Source organism: Selaginella moellendorffii, unplaced genomic scaffold (genome assembly GCF_000143415.4).
Source record: "Selaginella moellendorffii unplaced genomic scaffold, v1.0 SELMOscaffold_36, whole genome shotgun sequence".
Taxonomy (NCBI): domain Eukaryota; kingdom Viridiplantae; phylum Streptophyta; class Lycopodiopsida; order Selaginellales; family Selaginellaceae; genus Selaginella; species Selaginella moellendorffii.
In genome coordinates, this window is record NW_003314297.1 from 1,218,999 (window position 1) to 1,236,816 (window position 17,818).

The window sequence follows — 17,818 nt, forward strand, 5'->3', positions numbered from 1 at the left end:
CCTGTGAGTGGCATCTATACCACTCAGGCTTTACACTTGGTCCAAGTGTTCTACTTATCCAATCCCAAGTATCATTAACATATCAGCTTGTTACATCAAGGCCATGTCCATTAACCTTTGTCTCATTAGTAATCTAAAACCATTTATACCATAACTTAATTTTTCAAAGATTAAGCCATTTGTTCATAAATGGTTCATAAGACCACATTTTAACATCCTTAGGATGCTTAGAGATATAAGGAACACCATTTCCCAATATTCTTTCTTCAGTCCCCACCAAATCCCTCTTCATTTATAGTTTTGCTTGGTAAAATTGCCATTGGGTTAGGGCCCAAAAGCCCGACCATTAAGTCCCATTGATCTCTAAAACTTCTTCACTACGTGACTATGCCTTTAGTCACTATACAAGAGGATTATTCTTCTTCCTTTCCACAGTTTAGGACTTTAAGACAACCTTTTGAAACACCACGACCCTATACAAGCGTCTTAGGTACTCCCCACTTTCCACCTTTAGATGCCTTAACTATGTGGCTAGAGCGAGGTTCTAATGAACTATACCAGATATCTAAGTAAGTAGTGCTACCCATACTTGGATTAGGAGCATTAACCATTCCATCTCTTGCGGGAGCTAAAGTTAGCTCTTGAACACTTCACCAAACTATTTTGCATGTTTGTCTGTATTCACTTTAGTATTTGACTCCTTAATAGTTATATCATCACCCAACACATGGGTATAGCTTTCTTGGATCATACTAGCCTTTCTTGGCTAAATTGGTTCCACTAAAGTTCAACCCCCACACTTTCCCTATTATACTTTTGGAACCCTTTATAACCTCCCTTTTGTAGCGCATGTGATTATGAGATGAGATTTGGATATATTGTCACCGTGGATCCTTGGAACCTTGGGGGATAAATGGGGATAAAATAGCCACTAAGGGCTCTCTCATAAAGAAATTGCCCCTTTTCCAGTTGGCTTAAGGGGAGAGAGATAAGATGCGCTACAGTTGGTATCGGAGCAAATGGCACGGGTTCAATTCCCATCGATTAGTGGCTACTTAAAATATAATATACCCTTGAGCAAGGTATATTTCTACCCCTAAATTTGAAAATCGTATGTATTAGGCATCCATATGTACGTCCTTCCTCTTGAGGAGTATCCCAGACGAAAGTATCCACCGTGGGATTGCAATACGGGTGGATGACTAGTTGCCTCATATGGAATAGTTGGTCTACACAATGGAAGGATTAGTAGATTAATGTAAGCGACTAATTTTTCCATTCTACTTTAGTCACTTAACCACACCTCCGACCACTTGGAGGAGTCTCATTCACAACCTCCATAAGTCCAACTCAGGACTTGGGGCTTGCTAGCCCCGAGAATGGCATCCATGCCACTCAACCTTAGCACTTGGTCCAAGTGCTCCACGTGTCCGATCCCATGATCGACACCCCAAGGTACCACCGACGTATCGGCCCGTTATGCTAAGGCCATGCCCAATTACCTTGGTCACACTGGTGGTCCAACACCACCTGCATTCCAATCCCGTCTCTCAAAGACGGGGTCATTCGTCCATGAGGGATCATCCCAGATCCACTCCTTAACATCCTTAGGATGCCTACAGATATGGGGAATAGCCTTCCCCAATATCTCTGTTCCGGTCCCCACCAAGTCCCTTTCTGTCCTTGGCTGTGTTCGCCAACACTGCCACTGGATCAAGGCCCACCGGCTCGACCACTAAGTCCCACTATCCTCAAGGACTTCCTCACTGTGTGACTGTGTCCTTGGTCACCCCACCAGAGGGCTACCCCTCTTCCTTTCCACAGTCTGGGACTTTGGGACACCATTTCGGAACACCGTGGCCTTACGCGAGCCACCTGGGTACTCTCCCCACCTTTCGCCTTTAGGTGCTCTAGCCATGGGCTTAGAGCGAGGTTCCGTTGAGCCACGCCTGGTATCCAAGTAGGTAGTGCCACCCACACTTGGACTGGGAGCATCGGCCAGTCGATCTCCCAGGGGAACTAGAGCCGGCTCTTGAACACTTCACCAAGCTACCCCGCTTGTCGGTCTGTGTTCACTCTAGTCTTGGACTTCCCAGTGGGCAGCTCATCACCCAACACTGGGTCCGGCCTTCCTGGGCCAAACTGGCCTTTCCTGGCCAAACTGGCTCCACTGCAGTCCTCCCCCTACTATACTTTTGGAGCTCACCAAACCCCCCAGGGTCTGGGAGACAAACGCTTTGGGCTTTCACCCTCTCAGGCTCCGGACTTGGACTCGGACTCGAACTCGGACTCGGACTCGGATTCGGACTCAGACTCGGGCTCGGGCTCGGTCTCGACCTCAGCCTCGGTCTCGGTCTCGGCCTCAGCCTCGGTCTCGGTCTCGGTCCCGATCTCGGTCTCGGTCTCGGTCTCGGTCTCGGTCTCGGTCCCAGTCTCGGTCTCGACTTCGGACTCCATCTCGGACTCCATCTCGGACTCCATCTCGGGTCCATCTCGGGTCCATCTCGGACTCCATCTCGGGTCCATCTCGGGTCCATCTCGGACTCCATTTCGGGTCCATCTCGGGTCCATCTCGGGTCCATCTCGGGTCCATCTCGGACTCCATCTCGGGTCCATCTCGGACTCCACTTCGGACTCCAACTCGGGTCCATCTCGGGTCCACCTCGGACTCCACTTCGGACTCCATCTCGGACTCCATCTCGGGTCCATCTCAGACTCCACTTCGGACTCCAACTCGGGTCCATCTCGGACTCCACTTCGGACTCCAACTCGGGTCCATCTCGGACTCCACTTCGGACTCCAACTCGGGTCCATCTCGGACTCCACTTCGGACTCCAACTCGAGTCCATCTCGGACACTCCCACGTGTCATGTGTTGGTCCTTTTGGGTCCCTTTTTGGAGCCTCGCCTTTTGCTCGCTTCGTGCTCGTTCCTCGAGCACTTCGTTGGGAGTTCCACTCCCGCTCTTGACTTTTCAAGTCGGAGCTTTTGGTCCAAACGTGTTACGCTCGTTTGGCTCTCGCTTCGGCCACTACCATGTGGCGCCCTTCCGGCTCCACTTTGGGGCCTAGGGATTTTGTGTCTCACAACTCCACCACCCATAGACGAAGTTCGATGTCCTCATCGAACGGTGAACCATTTTATAAAGTAACACCCGCATGTGTTACCATTTCCATCCTTGGCGCGTAGCCAATATTTGTCAATGGTGTGACATTGAAGGCTCACCATGCCTTCTCCATATTCGTCAATGGTTGGACATTGAAGGCTCACCATGCCTTTTGCATATCCTCTAAGGAGGGTAGTCTCTCCAACTTAGAGACTGATTGGACCACATATAGTGGTTCTCTCCTTTTATTGGTTTAGTTCTCGCTAAACCTCTTAGAGACCCTTCTCTAAGTCAATCCCACTACTCCTTCTCGAGTAGTCTCAATTTCCATCGATATAACCTTTGCACTTTGGAACTTTGAATTTTGACTTCTTGGAGTCAATTTCCTAGGTGTCTCCGACACCTTGCCTTGCACCTTTTGTGCAACTCCACTTCCCATCCTAGGAAGTTCTCTACTCGAGGGCACCATCATCCTCTCTTCTATTTCGTGCCAAAGTTCCAGTTATCATACTTTGTGCTAGGGCTGTTCATGGCCCTATCATTTGGCTACCTTACCGCTCCCTCCCTTGGAGCTTCTACTTTCGCCAAATCGGAGCATTTCGGAATTCATCCTTGGAAACACACTTCCTTTTCCGGAATTTGTTAGCGTCCAACACATTAGTGTTCCTCGCCTAACTTTGTCACTTGGATTCCTTCCAAGGGATTCCACGGCCCTATCTTGGCCACTCATCTTTTGCTCCTATCCGTTGATTGTTGCACCAAGCGACATCGAATCTCTACCTCCCTCCTTGAGGTATTCTTGTGATTCCATAGCAAAGGCTCTGCTTTGCCAAGACTAGGGTGTTCGCCCCTAGTAAGTCTCTTTAGCATCTTCTGCTGTGGGCTCTATCCACGGCCCAACTTTGTGACCCTCCCATGGGTCTCTTTAGAGACTACTTTCCTTGGACACAGTATGCCACCGCAATGACATAGCTCATTTCCCTAGGGTGCTTTTCCCACTTGGTCACCTTGACCAAGCCACACCATCATCAATAGTTCAAATCAACACTTTGAACTAGGAACCTTATTCCTTAACCCAAACAAGGACCTTGTCCTTATTTAGCCACAAGATCACCTAGTGATCTCACCTCGGCACCTTAACAGGTTTGCCAATAGGTACTAGGTCTTCCAGACCTTTAATTTGTTAACTACGACCCCGGGGGCATCCCCCACACTTGGCGGTGCGCCCAAGCCAGCCCTTCCGGCCAAGGGTCCATAGCAACTGAGATTAGGTGTCCCCATCTCACTCACCACGTCCTTGGTGCCACTCGCACCAAAGCGTTCAAGTTAGATATGCCGAGCTTTCACACTAAGCAATCTAACCGTGCATCACGACTCCGAGGCATCCCTCGCTTGACGGTGTGCCCAAACCAGTCTCCCCACTGAGAGTCCATGACCACCGAAATATGAGTGTCCTCATATTCCAAACCATCACCACGCCCTAGTGATTTGGGACTCGAACCCAAGCACTAGAGGGTCGGGACTCGAACCCAACCTCCGTATATGCATCTACGGACGGCATCACACAAGATGCCTGGCGTGACTCCCCACGCCGGTGCACCAACTTATTTTTAAAGCGCGCTACAGATCACAGTTTAGGAACCTAGTTCCTCCACACTGCCAAGTCCTCTCACTTGACATGTCTGCGATCATGCATGGACTCCTCCATGCTCGGCCCCATGGCCCACCCTTTTTGAAGTTATCACCTTCAACTAGGGTATTTGTTCCCCCGACGTGCCAATCTCGCTTGGCAAGTCCTCCGACCACTGTAACATGGTTCCTGCATAAGCGTGAAAGTCCTTGACCATCGACTTTCGTTCAAAGCCCTCTCTTTGAACACTCGGGAACTACTTCCCTAACCTTGATAGCCTTGCCTCATGGCAAGCTTCAAGACCACGCTTCTGCTGCGCCACTCTGATTTCGCGCGTTCCATGAACCATTTACACTTGGCCTTTCTAAGTACTAAGCTACCTAGAATCGTCTTTGGGAACCTTGAAGGAACTCTGTCCCTCAGCTTGCTAAGGCCTCCCTTTTTGCAAGCCTTCCAAATGCCACATAGTCTAACATGGACAATTCCATATTTTAGACTCTCCATGGCATCACGGTTGCTAGCGGCAACACCCTCGAGCCCCCACTTGATTCTCCACTCCCAGCTGGCATAACCAACCTTGGTTATGCCCTTTGATTCCTATGGTTCGGTTCTATCCCCTTACTTCTTGCTTTTTGGCTTCACACCTTTCCTTTGGTCATTCTCCTCCAGACCAGGAGGATAGCTTTGCACTTTCTATCATGCTTTAGCAAGTATTCTTAGGGATGAACCTACCCAATAGCCTAGGGAGTGGTTCCTCAATCCGGGTATGCTCACCTTATAATCCCACACACTGGGATTACATTGTTGCTTATGGGCCTTTACATGCCCATCACTAGCCTTGCCAAAATTCCATTTTGGCTTTGTCCAACTCGGGTAGACAGTCCTCCCCTGTCTCCGCAACCTTGGACATTTGGATAGCACCTTCTATCCATCATTCGCTAGGGACTTAGTCCCTTGGGCTTTATCCATTGCCCTCGCGACATCAAACACCACCTTCTGGTGTTCTAGAGTGTTCGGGTGTCCCAATGATGGCTTTCTTGACAATGAGTATTTCCTTTTATGACATTGACTTACTATATCGCAACACAAGCAACTTATCCCCCGTAAGGGTATATCCAACTTCCCTATGCTATTAAGAAGTCTTGGGTAGCTACCTTCTACCCGTGTAACCAGTTACTTTGCACCTCTTGCTTAGTTGCCTTGTAGTTGTCAAGTCCTACAACTCATTGCTGGTGCTTCCACACCTCCATCATTATCTGGGTCACCACACTCCAACTGCATGCTCTGCAGCTTAGGCTATGCGATTCCCATTTCCATTGGGATTCCTTTGGCAAGGGGTTCTCATGAACCCACCAACATAGCCTCAAGGTATCACACCTTGGCACATTTGGTGTCTCCACACCATCGGCTCCACGAGCCTACCTCTATGACATTTCCCCTTCGTGTCTAAGTCTTTGCCAAGACCAACACCGCTCTTTCTCATGCCAACCATCCGTTAGCACTGCACCATAGAGGTCACACACAACTTTATGTCAAAGTTGTTTTCTTCTGGGAACTGTGAGACACAAAATCCCTAGGCCCCAAAGTGGAGCAGGAAGGGCGCCACATAGTAGTGGCTGAAGCGAGAGCCAAACGAGCGTAACACGTTTGGACCAAAAGCTCCGACTTGAAAAGTCAAGAGCGGGAGTGGAACTCCCAACGAAGTGCTCGAGGAACGAGCACGAAGCGAGCAAAAGGCAAGGCTCCAAAAAGGGACCCAAAAGGGCCAACACATGACACGTGGGAGTGTCCGAGATGGACTCGAGTTGGAGTCCGAAGTGGAGTCCGAGATGGACCCGAGTTGGAGTCCGAAATGGAGTCCGAGATGGACCCGAGTTGGAGTCCGAAGTGGAGTCCGAGATGGACCCGAGTTGGAGTCCGAAATGGAGTCCGAGATGGACCCGAGTTGGAGTCCGAAGTGGAGTCCGAGATGGAGTCCGAGAAGGAGTCCGAAGTGGAGTCCGAGGTGGACCCGAGATGGAGTCCGAGATGGAGTCCGAGGTGGACCCGAGATGGACCCGAAATGGAGTCCGAGATGGAGTCCGAGATGGACCCGAGATGGAGTCCGAGATGGAGTCCGAGGTGGACCCGAGATGGACCCGAAATGGAGTCCGAAGTCGAGACCGAGACCGGGATCGAGACCGAGACCGAGACCGAGACCGAGATCGGGACCGAGACCGAGACCGAGGCCGAGGCCGAGACCAAGCCCGAGCCCGAGTCCGAGTCCGAGTCCGAGTCCGAGTCCGAGTCCGAGTCCGAGTCCGAGTCCGAGTCCGAGTCCGGAGCCTGAGAGGGTGAAAGCCCAAAGCGTTCGTCTTCCAGACCCTGGGGGGTTTGGTGAGCTCCAAAAGTATAGTAGGGGGAGGACTGCAGTGGAGCCAGTTTGGCCAGGAAAGGCCAGTTTGGCCCAGGAAGGCCGGACCCAGTGTTGGGTGATGAGCTGCCCACTGGGAAGTCCAAGACTAGAGTGAACACAGACCGACAAGCAGGGTAGCTTGGTGAAGTGTTCAAGAGCCGGCTCTAGTTCCCCCGGGAGATCGACTGGCCGATGCTCCCAGTCCAAGTGTGGGTGGCACTACCTACTTGGATACCTGGTGTGGCTCAACGGAACCCGCTCTAAGCCCATGGCTAGAGCACCCAAGGGCAGAAGGCGAGGAGAGTACCCAGGTGGCTCGCGTAAGGCCACGGTGTTCCGAAATGTTGTCCCAAAGGCCCAGACTGTGGAAAGGAAGAGGAGCAGTCCTCTGGGGTAGTGACCAAGGACACAGTCATGTGGTGGGGAAGTCCCAGAGGACCGTGGGACTTAGTGGTCGGGCCTGTGGGTCTCGATCTAGTGGCAGTGTTGGCAAACACGGCCAGGGGCAGAAAGGGACTTAGTGGGGACTGACAGAGGGATATTGGGGAAGGCTATTCCCCTTGTCGGTGGGCATCCTAAGGATGCTAAGGAGTGGATCTGAGATGACCACTCACGGATGGTTTGCCTAGTCTTGGAGAGCCAAGACGGTGATGCAAGTGGTATTGGACTACCAGTGTGGCAAAGGTGATTGGGCATGGCCTTAGCGTAACGGGCTGCTATGTCGGTGGTACCTTTGAGTGTCGGTCATGGGATCGGACACGTGGAGCACTTGGACCAAGTGCAAATGTTGAGTGGCATGGATGCCATTCTCGGGGATAGCAAGTCCCAAGTCCTGGATTGGACTTATGGAGGTTGTGAATGAGACTCCTCCAAGTGGTCAGAGGTGTGGTTAAGTGACTAAAGTAGAATGGAAAATTTAGTCACTTACAGGAACACCTTTCCCATAACTTTAGCATGGCACATTTTGCCATCAATGAGATACCCTCTGTTCTCATCCTTGGATCCTATGATCCCCCCCCATCCTTTGTGGGGTACAACACACCTCAGTCCAAATGCTTCCATCAGTCCTTTTAGGACCATTCCTTGACTCTACTTGAGTCATCTAGCAGTTTTGGACTTGGTTAATCCACAGACCCGTAAGGTCTTACTTGTGAGGCACTAGCTCACTGAAATACACTTCTTGCATTCCTGTCCTACTCAAAAGGACTATTTTCACAAGTGTTACTCCGACACTTGATTTTGTTCTCTGGGGGCAACCTTTGCCCCTTAGGACTACTTGTCCATGTGATGAGAACACCAACTCATCCACTTAATACACCCCCAACTCCTGGGGTTGTTCCAGCATTTATTAGAGTAGCCCCGGCTACCTTTTCAAGGACTTGAGTCCTCTTCCGTATTTGACCTCCCACGGTCATTACTTCTGGTCTCACATTCATGAGCACCAACCTCAACTATATGAGGAAAATCTTTTGACTCCTTTATTGCTTTGGAGTCTTTATTTTTCCCGTGATCCCAACTGTAGTTGTTTACCACAACTACATTAGCCAGTTTGCTAAGTCAAATGCTCATCTAGATCACATCCTCAACTCTTTGAGGAAAACCATATACTGTTCCCAAGATCCCAAAGTCGTTCCATTATTGGCCCTTTTCTATCCACCACCTCGTCTACAAGTTCACACATGAACTGTAATGGAGAGCCATGTCTTCCCGACTTGCTACTCCTCAAGGATAGGCCCACTCCTCGGACCTTCCGATGCCAACACTAGTGGTGATATACTTGAGCACCAATAAAAGTCGGACTAAGGAACAGCTCCGATACCAAATTGTAAGCGACTAATTTTTCCATTCTACTTTAGTCACTTAACCACACCTCCGACCACTTGGAGGAGTCTCATTCACAACCTCCATAAGTCCAACTCAGGACTTGGGGCTTGCTAGCCCTGAGAATGGCATCCATGCCACTCAACCTTAGCACTTGGTCCAAGTGCTCCACGTGTCCGATCCCATGATCGACACCCCAAGGTACCACCGACGTATCGGCCCGTTACGCTAAGGCCATGCCCAATTACCTTGGTCACACTGGTGGTCCAACACCACCTGCATTCCAATCCCGTCTCTCAAAGACGGGGTCATTCGTCCATGAGGGATCATCCCAGATCCACTCCTTAACATCCTTAGGATGCCTACAGACATGGGGAATAGCCTTCCCCAATATCTCTGTTCCGGTCCCCACCAAGTCCCTTTCTGTCCTTGGCTGTGTTCGCCAACACTGCCACTGGATCAAGGCCCACCGGCTCGACCACTAAGTCCCACTATCCTCAAGGACTTCCTCACTGTGTGACTGTGTCCTTGGTCACCCCACCAGAGGGCTACCCCTCTTCCTTTCCATAGTCTGGGACTTTGGGACACCATTTCGGAACACCGTGGCCTTACGCGAGCCACCTGGGTACTCTCCCCACCTTTCGCCTTTAGGTGCTCTAGCCATGGGCTTAGAGCGAGGTTCCGTTGAGCCACGCCTGGTATCCAAGTAGGTAGTGCCACCCACACTTGGACTGGGAGCATCGGCCAGTCGATCTCCCAGGGGAACTAGAGCCGGCTCTTGAACACTTCACCAAGCTACCCCGCTTGTCGGTCTGTGTTCACTCTAGTCTTGGACTTCCCAGTGGGCAGCTCATCACCCAACACTGGGTCCGGCCTTCCTGGGCCAAACTGGCCTTTCCTGGCCAAACTGGCTCCACTGCAGTCCTCCCCCTACTATACTTTTGGAGCTCACTTTGGCCTTTCACCCTTTCAGACTCCGGACTCGGACTCGGACTCGGACTCGGACTCGGACTTGGACTCGGACTCGGATTCGGACTCGGACTCGGGCTCGGGCTCGGTCTCGGCCTCGGCCTCGGTCTCGGTCTCGGTCCCGATCTCGGTCTCGGTCTCGGTCTCGGTCTCGGTCCCGGTCTCGGTCTCGACTTCGGACTCCATCTCGGACTCCATCTCGGACTCCATCTCGGACTCCATCTCGGCGTCCATCTCGGACTCCATCTCGGACTCCATCTCGGACTCCATCTCGGACTCCATCTCGGGTCCATCTCGGGTCCATCTCGGACTCCATCTCGGGTCCATCTCGGACTCCATCTCGGACTCCATTTCGGGTCCATCTTGGGTCCACCTCGGACTCCATCTCGGACTCCATCTCGGACTCCATCTCGGGTCCATCTCGGACTCCACTTCGGACTCCAACTCGGGTCCATCTCGGGTCCACCTCGGACTCCACTTCGGACTCCATCTCGGACTCCATCTCGGGTCCATCTCAGACTCCACTTCGGACTCCAACTCGGGTCCATCTCGGACTCCACTTCGGACTCCAACTCGGGTCCATCTCGGACTCCACTTCGGACTCCAACTCGGGTCCATCTCAGACTCCACTTCGGACTCCAACTCGAGTCCATCTCGGACACTCCCACGTGTCATGTGTTGGTCCTTTTGGGTCCCTTTTTGGAGCCTCGCCTTTTGCTCGCTTCGTGCTCGTTCCTCGAGCACTTCGTTGGGAGTTCCACTCCCGCTCTTGACTTTTCAAGTCGGAGCTTTTGGTCCAAATGTATTACGCTCGTTTGGCTCTCGCTTCGGCCACTACCATGTGGCGCCCTTCCGGCTCCACTTTGGGGCCTAGGGATTTTGTGTCTCACAATTAAGTGCGGAAATGGAGGTATTGGTTCTCCTTGGCGCATGTGATCATGGGATGAGATTTGGATATACTGTCACTGTGGATCCTTGGAACCTTGGGGGATAAATGGGAATAAAATAGCCACTAAGGGCTCTCTCATCAAGCAATTACCCATTTTCCAGTTGACTTAAGTGGAGAGAGATAAGGTGTGTTACACCTTCCCCCCCTTCCTTTGGGCTTTCACAATGGAAGGATTGGTAGATTGAGTATGGAAATGGAGGTATTAGTTCTCCTTGGCGCATGTGATCATGGGATGAGATTTGGATATACTGTCACCGTGGATCCTTGGAACCTTGGGGGATAAATGGGGATAAAATAACCACTAAGGGCTCTCTCATCAAGCAATTGCCCCTTTTCCAGTTGGCTTAAGTGGAGAGAAATAAGGTGTATTACACCTTCCCCCCCTTCTTTTGGGCTTTCACCCCTGAATCTCAATTTTTGTCTCAATCTCCATCTTGGATTTGATCTTGGTCTCTATCTTGGACTCTTTCTCAGACTTCATCTCAAACTCCTTTTTGGACTCCATCTCAGACTCCATCTTAGACTCCATCTCAGACTCCATCTCAGACTCCTTCTCAAACTCCATCTCAAACTCCTTCTTATACTCTATCTCAAACTCCATCTCAGATTTAGTTCCAACACTTTCATATGTCATGGCACTTGCTATGTGTCAATCCTTCTTGTATCTATTTTTAGAGACCCATTCATCAATCGCTTTGTGCTCATTCCTTGAGCACTTCATTTAGAGTTCCATTCTTGTTTTTAATTTTTGAGTCAGAGCTTTTAATTCAAATGTGTTACACTTGTTGAATTTTCACTTCAACAACTGCCATGTGACACACTTGTGACTTCACTTTGGGGTTTAGGGATTTGTGCCTCATAACTCCACCACCCATAAACAAAGTTTGATGTCCTTATCGAACAATAACCCACTTTATAAAGTAACCCTATCATAAATTATCATTTTTATCCATAGTACCAAGCCCATATTCATCAATGGTTCGACACTAAAGGCTCACCATGCCTTGCCCATCCTCTAAAGAGCATAGTCTTTCCAATTTAGAGTCTCATAAGATTATATATAATGGTCTTTTCTATTTATTCATTTAATTTTCATTAAACATGTTAGAGACACCTTCTCTATCTCAATCTTACTACCCATTCTAGAGTAATTTTAGCCTTTAGCAATAGAGTCATTATACTTCAGAATTTTAATATTGACTTCTCAAGTTAATTTCTTAGGTGTTTCCAACACTTTGATTGCCCATGTTGTGCAAACTCCACTTCCCTATCTTAGGAAGTTCTTTACTAAAAGGCATCATTATCCTCTCTCTTATTTCATACCACCCTAGACATTAAATTTCACATATTCTTAATTTGTACTAAAGTTATCCATAGTTTTATCATTTGGCTATCTTGCTATTCCATTTCTTGAAACTTTCACCTTCACCAAATTGGAGCATTTAGAAATCCCATATTTGAAAACTTATTTTCTTTCCCACAATCCATTAACATTCACCACCTAATGATTCCTTACTTAATTTATACTTTGGATTCCTTTTAGTAACTACTAAAGCTTATATTTGGCAACCACTAGTCTTTTGTTTTTATCTTTTAATTATTACACCAAGTAATATAAAATCACTACCTCCATTTTTGAGGTATCCTTTTGGTTCTATAGCAAAAGCTTTGCTTTGCCAAGTTTAGAAAAGATCCCCCCTAGTAAGTTTCTTTAGCATTTTCTATTCTAGGCTATATCCTTGACTTAATCTTGTGACCCTCATTTGGGTCCTTCTTTAGAGACTATCTTTTTAAAATTCATAATACCATTGTATTATCATAATTTATTTCACCTAGGTGCCTTTCCCATTTGGTCACCTTAACTAAGTTACATTATTATTAACAGTTCAAATCAACACTTTGAATTAGAAAACTTATTTTTAACTTAACAAAAAGTTTATCTTTGTTTAGCCATAGGATCACTTAGTGATCTTATGTTCATATATTAACATGTCTACCAATAGGTACTAGGTCTGCCAAACCTTTAAATTGTTGACCATGACTCTGAAGGCATCCCCCACACTTGGTAGTGTGTCCAAGTTAGCCATTTTGGCCAAGGGTCCATAGCAATTAATATTGGGTGTCCCTATCTCATTCACCATGTCTTTGATGCCACTTGTGTTCAAGTTAAATATATTAAGCTTTTACACTAAACACTATAACCATGCATCATAACTTTGGGGCATCCTTTACTTGGCATTGTGCCCAAGCCAACCTCTTTAGCAAGAGTCTATGATTGTCAAAAAATAAGTGTCTTTATATTTCAAACCATCACCATGCCCTAATAAATTGGGACTCAAACCCAAGCATTAGAAAGTTAGAACTCAATATAGTGAACATGAATTTGGAGATGAATTCCAAGCTTATTGTACTACAAAACAAGGTATATTCTTAATTCTACAAGCACTAACTCCCCATATCTAGCACTTGCATGTAAAACAGTGTCAGATGGTATCTGGCACAATTTTGGCATACTAATGGCTTAACGCGAGGAGGAGGGTACTTTACCAACTAAAACAATATGGAGCTTGGGTTTAGACTTAAATTGAATGCAGAACAAGGACCTAGTGGAAGCCAAACTAATGTCTCAGGAGGGTTGGATATACATTCCAACCACTATCCATACTATACATTTAGAACCCCTATAGCGAGGGTGTTTGGTGGACACAATAAGCATATAATGATATTTAAGGATTAGTCTCAATATCATAGTGTTTCCAATGCTAGCAAGTGTAAGCCAATAACATAAGTTTCTCATCACTATATCAAGTATGTTTGATTTTAATAACAACTTGGAATTTCCTTCTTTAATGCCCTTTTGGTCTAAGTGCACATGTGCTAGCTAGTTTCTCAACTAACTTGGGCAGAGACCATAAAAGGAACCAACAATACCAACCTTTTGTCATCATGATAGTAAAGAGAGAGTGTTTGTAAGGACTGGCTGACAAATATCTTTCGATACCCAAAGTCATATTCGTAACACTCTCCCCCCCTTAGAGAAGATCAACGTCCTCATCAATGTATACCCTAGTTTAACAAACTGCCAAGAAAATAACTTTAAAAGTTAATGGATAGCACATTATATGGGAAACACACTAACTTAAATAAATGATAGAACTACCTCTTATTTACATCCAAAGATGTTAAAACTCAAACACCTTTTGGCTATCACTAATAAGGAAATGACTAATAGAATGAGCCACCCTTGCTGCTCTTAAGTACCACTCAGCTTACAATGAAATGATACATCCCTGCCTACAGGGACATAGGGAAAGAGCCAAAAGCCCAACTTCTCTAAGCAAGAAATCAACACTGTCGAGAAGATTTAGATAATTATTATAAACTAACAGATAAAGTTGTTTATATAACCACACCCCTTTTCAAAAATGAGTCAATGAAAGAGAGGTGGGGATTTGTGATCAATCTATAATAATTATCCCCATGGTTATGGATTGTACCTATGCATTGAAGTGCCAAAGTCAACCTGCTAAAATTGACTCAAGAATTAACAAGACTTATGTGGAGCAACTATGCCAAGGTTGGTTTTGAGTTACTAAGGTGATGGGCAAAGCTCAAGATAGGTATCAACGTGATAAAAATCAATATTATCAGGATGTATCCTATCAAATGGGAGATCAAGTGTGGCTATCTTCCCAAAACTTGAATGTCAAGGGGTCTTTGTCTTAGAAATTGTTACCAAGGTATATCAAGCCTAACAACAAGGACTAACACTTCATACATTGGTTTTGGTACTAAATTCAGGTGTGTTACATTTGGTATTAGAGGAATTGTTTCAGTGATTTCTATCCAACTTTTGTTAGAATTTCTGACTCAAGTTGCATACGCAGAGACTTTTTTAGTAGATCTGAAGCGGCCTGTGTAGGATTAACTAGATTGCACCATTCAGTAAGAACATTTTATACATGTTCAGTTACTGATAGATGCATGCATGCAGCTAATGGGATGGTGAAAAGAAACCGTGCTGCTGACGCTGAAACCTCTAGACGGGTGAATCAAAAGGAGGAAACTCCTGCTAGAGATGTTTCGGAAGAGGATGAGGCTGAGTCAAAAGAGGAAGAGTTAAATGCTGCAGCACTACAACATATGGCTCCGGAAGTCGAGATCAAGAATTTGCGAAAGGAAGTTCACAAATTGAAGAAGAGGAATAAGAGGAGGAAAAAAGAAGCTGAGGCAGTTAAACCAGTTAAGCCTAGGCAACCAGACTCCTCTTCAAGTTTTGAGGATGATGAAGTTCTAGAACTACCCCCGATTGCACGAGTTTCAAAGTTCAAGCCTCCAAAACCACCCAATTTCAGAGGCATGCGGGACTATCAGGTTTTGGAAGACTGGGTCTACAATATGGAAAACTATTTCATAGCGGTAGACGTAGATGATCATACAAAAGTTGTGTGCGCGCAATCCTTTCTCACCGATCATGCCAAAACTTGGTGGTGCCAAGTGTGTGCTGAAAAAGGGCAGACTAGAAGTTGGACCAAGATGTGGTCTCGTATCCATAAGAAATACTTGCCGGATGATTTTGGTTTGAGACTTCGTGTGGAGCTACGGCAGTTAAAGTAGCGAGGGGACCTTATGCATTATATTAATGCGTTTGCTCATAAATGCATTATAATTATAAATATGAGTGACGAAGATGCTCAGAGTTATTTTCTAGAGGGTTTAAGTTCACTTTCTCGTAATGAGATTTTGAAGTTTAAGCCGAAGACATATCTGGAGTGTACACAGCAAGTTGCCTTTAGTCACTCACTCATGGAACAATATCAATAGCTGTATACTGGTATCTCGAACAAGAAAAAGAATTCTGAGAATAAACAAGGTGATTAAAAATAGAGAGTGGAAAGAAGGTTCCGCCTTGAAAGCTCACAAACAACGGTTAACAAAGGTGGTGGTGGTTGGAGACCACTAGCAACTTCTTTTAGTCCTAGGCCCTTTGTTCCTCCTGGTGGGTACAAGTAGTAGCAACTTGCAAAACTTGCTTTTAGTGGAACGGGTAGTGTGGGTCATTGTTTCCATTGTGGAGAGTTAGGACATAGGTCTTTGGAATGTCTCAACAAGCATAAGACAAGGTTTTGTGTTAATATTATGAAGGAAGATGGTGGTGGTGAAGCTGAAAGGGTTAACGAGTTGGTCAATGCAGACTATGAGGAAAAGGAGGTGAGTTACTTTCGTTGCTTTCCTCAAGCTTTTCTCGCAATCAATACAAACACTGATCTGTTGATGTATTTGGTAGGCTTTGTCCGCGGACACCAAATCCGAGTGATGATTGACATAGGAGCTACACACAGCATGATATCTAAAGACTTAGCTAAGTTGTTAAGATTGAATCCTGAGCAAATGTCACTTCCGGTTTGTAAAAGGTGGGCAAGTAGCCAGAAAATTTGTGAGTGATGTTCCAATAAAAATGTCCAAGTGGAAAAAAAGAGTGGACTTGGTAGTGTTGAAGATACCAAATTTTCAAATAGTGTTTGGTATGGATTTCTTCAACAAATATATTAAAGGGATTTATGATACTGGACAAAGCTATATCACATTTAAGTTAGAAGGATGTCCTGATATGTCCTTCCAGTTGCAAAAGATCTCCTAAAAGGATTGGGATGTTAAGTCACCAACACTCTCAACTTTTATCATTTGAACCCAAAAGGTTTGATATCCCTTCTCAGCTGCTTTTTGAGCGGCTCTCACAATCAAGAACTCAATTTGAATTGGTGATGGGGTTGATCCTATACCAAAGAAGATATTGGAGTTTTTGGCACAGAATCAGGATATCTTCCCAAATGATTTGCCACTAGGGCTACCTCCTAGCCATGAAGTTGATCATCGAATTAAGGTTATTCTAGGTTCTAAACCACCTACAAAAGCTCTGTATCGGTTGAACATCAAGGAGATGGCTGAACTCACGAAGCAACTCATGGAGCTTCTTGACAAAGGTCATATTCAACTAAGTAAGTCACCTCATAGAGCATCAATCCTTTTTGTTATGAAAAAGGATAGAACCATGAGGATGTGTATCGATTATCGGGCACTCAACAAGATCACGGTCAAAAACAACTATCCTTTACCTTGCATTGATGACTTATTTGACCAACTCTTAAAGGTTAAGTATTTTATGCGACTTAATTTGTGGTTTGGGTATCATTAGATACGGGTGGTGGATCAGGATGTGGAGAAGATAACCTTAAGACTCGGTACGGATCTTATGAGTTCTTTGTCATACCATTTGGGTTATGCAATGCTCTGGCAACGTTCAGCACTATGATGGATAGAATATTTAGAGATTATTTAGACATATTTGTGTTTCTATATATTGACGATATTCTAGTCTTCAGTGAAATGTTGGAGGATCATTTAAAACACTTGGAGCTGGTGTTCCAGAAATTGCATGAACACAAATTGTATGCTAAGAAAAGTAAATTTGCTTTTGGATAATTGCACGTGAACTTTCTTAGACATATAATTGGTGGTGGCATAATTGAGGTGAATCCAAAGAAGGTTGAAATGGTGAAGTCTTAGGAAGTTCCGACCACTGTATTAGATGTTTGTTCCTTTCTCGGTTTGCGGGATACTATCCCAAGTTTGTCTGCAATTTTGCAAGAATTGGTCTTCCGTTGACTGAGTTAACGAAGAGTAGTATATCGTTTCATTGGACACCAGCTTGTGAGCGTGCTTTTGTACGGTTGAAGGAGATCTTGACTATGGTTTCTATTCTCAGAATCCCGGATCTTGATAAACCCTTTGAAGTGCATTGTGATGCATCTAACTACGCTATAGGTGCCATGTTACAGCAAGATTGTGACAAAGCGGTTGGCATTACACTAAGGTGACATGATTGTCCCATTGTGTTCTATTCCAAGAAATTGGATGAAACCCAACGAAGATGGCCAACGCATGAGAA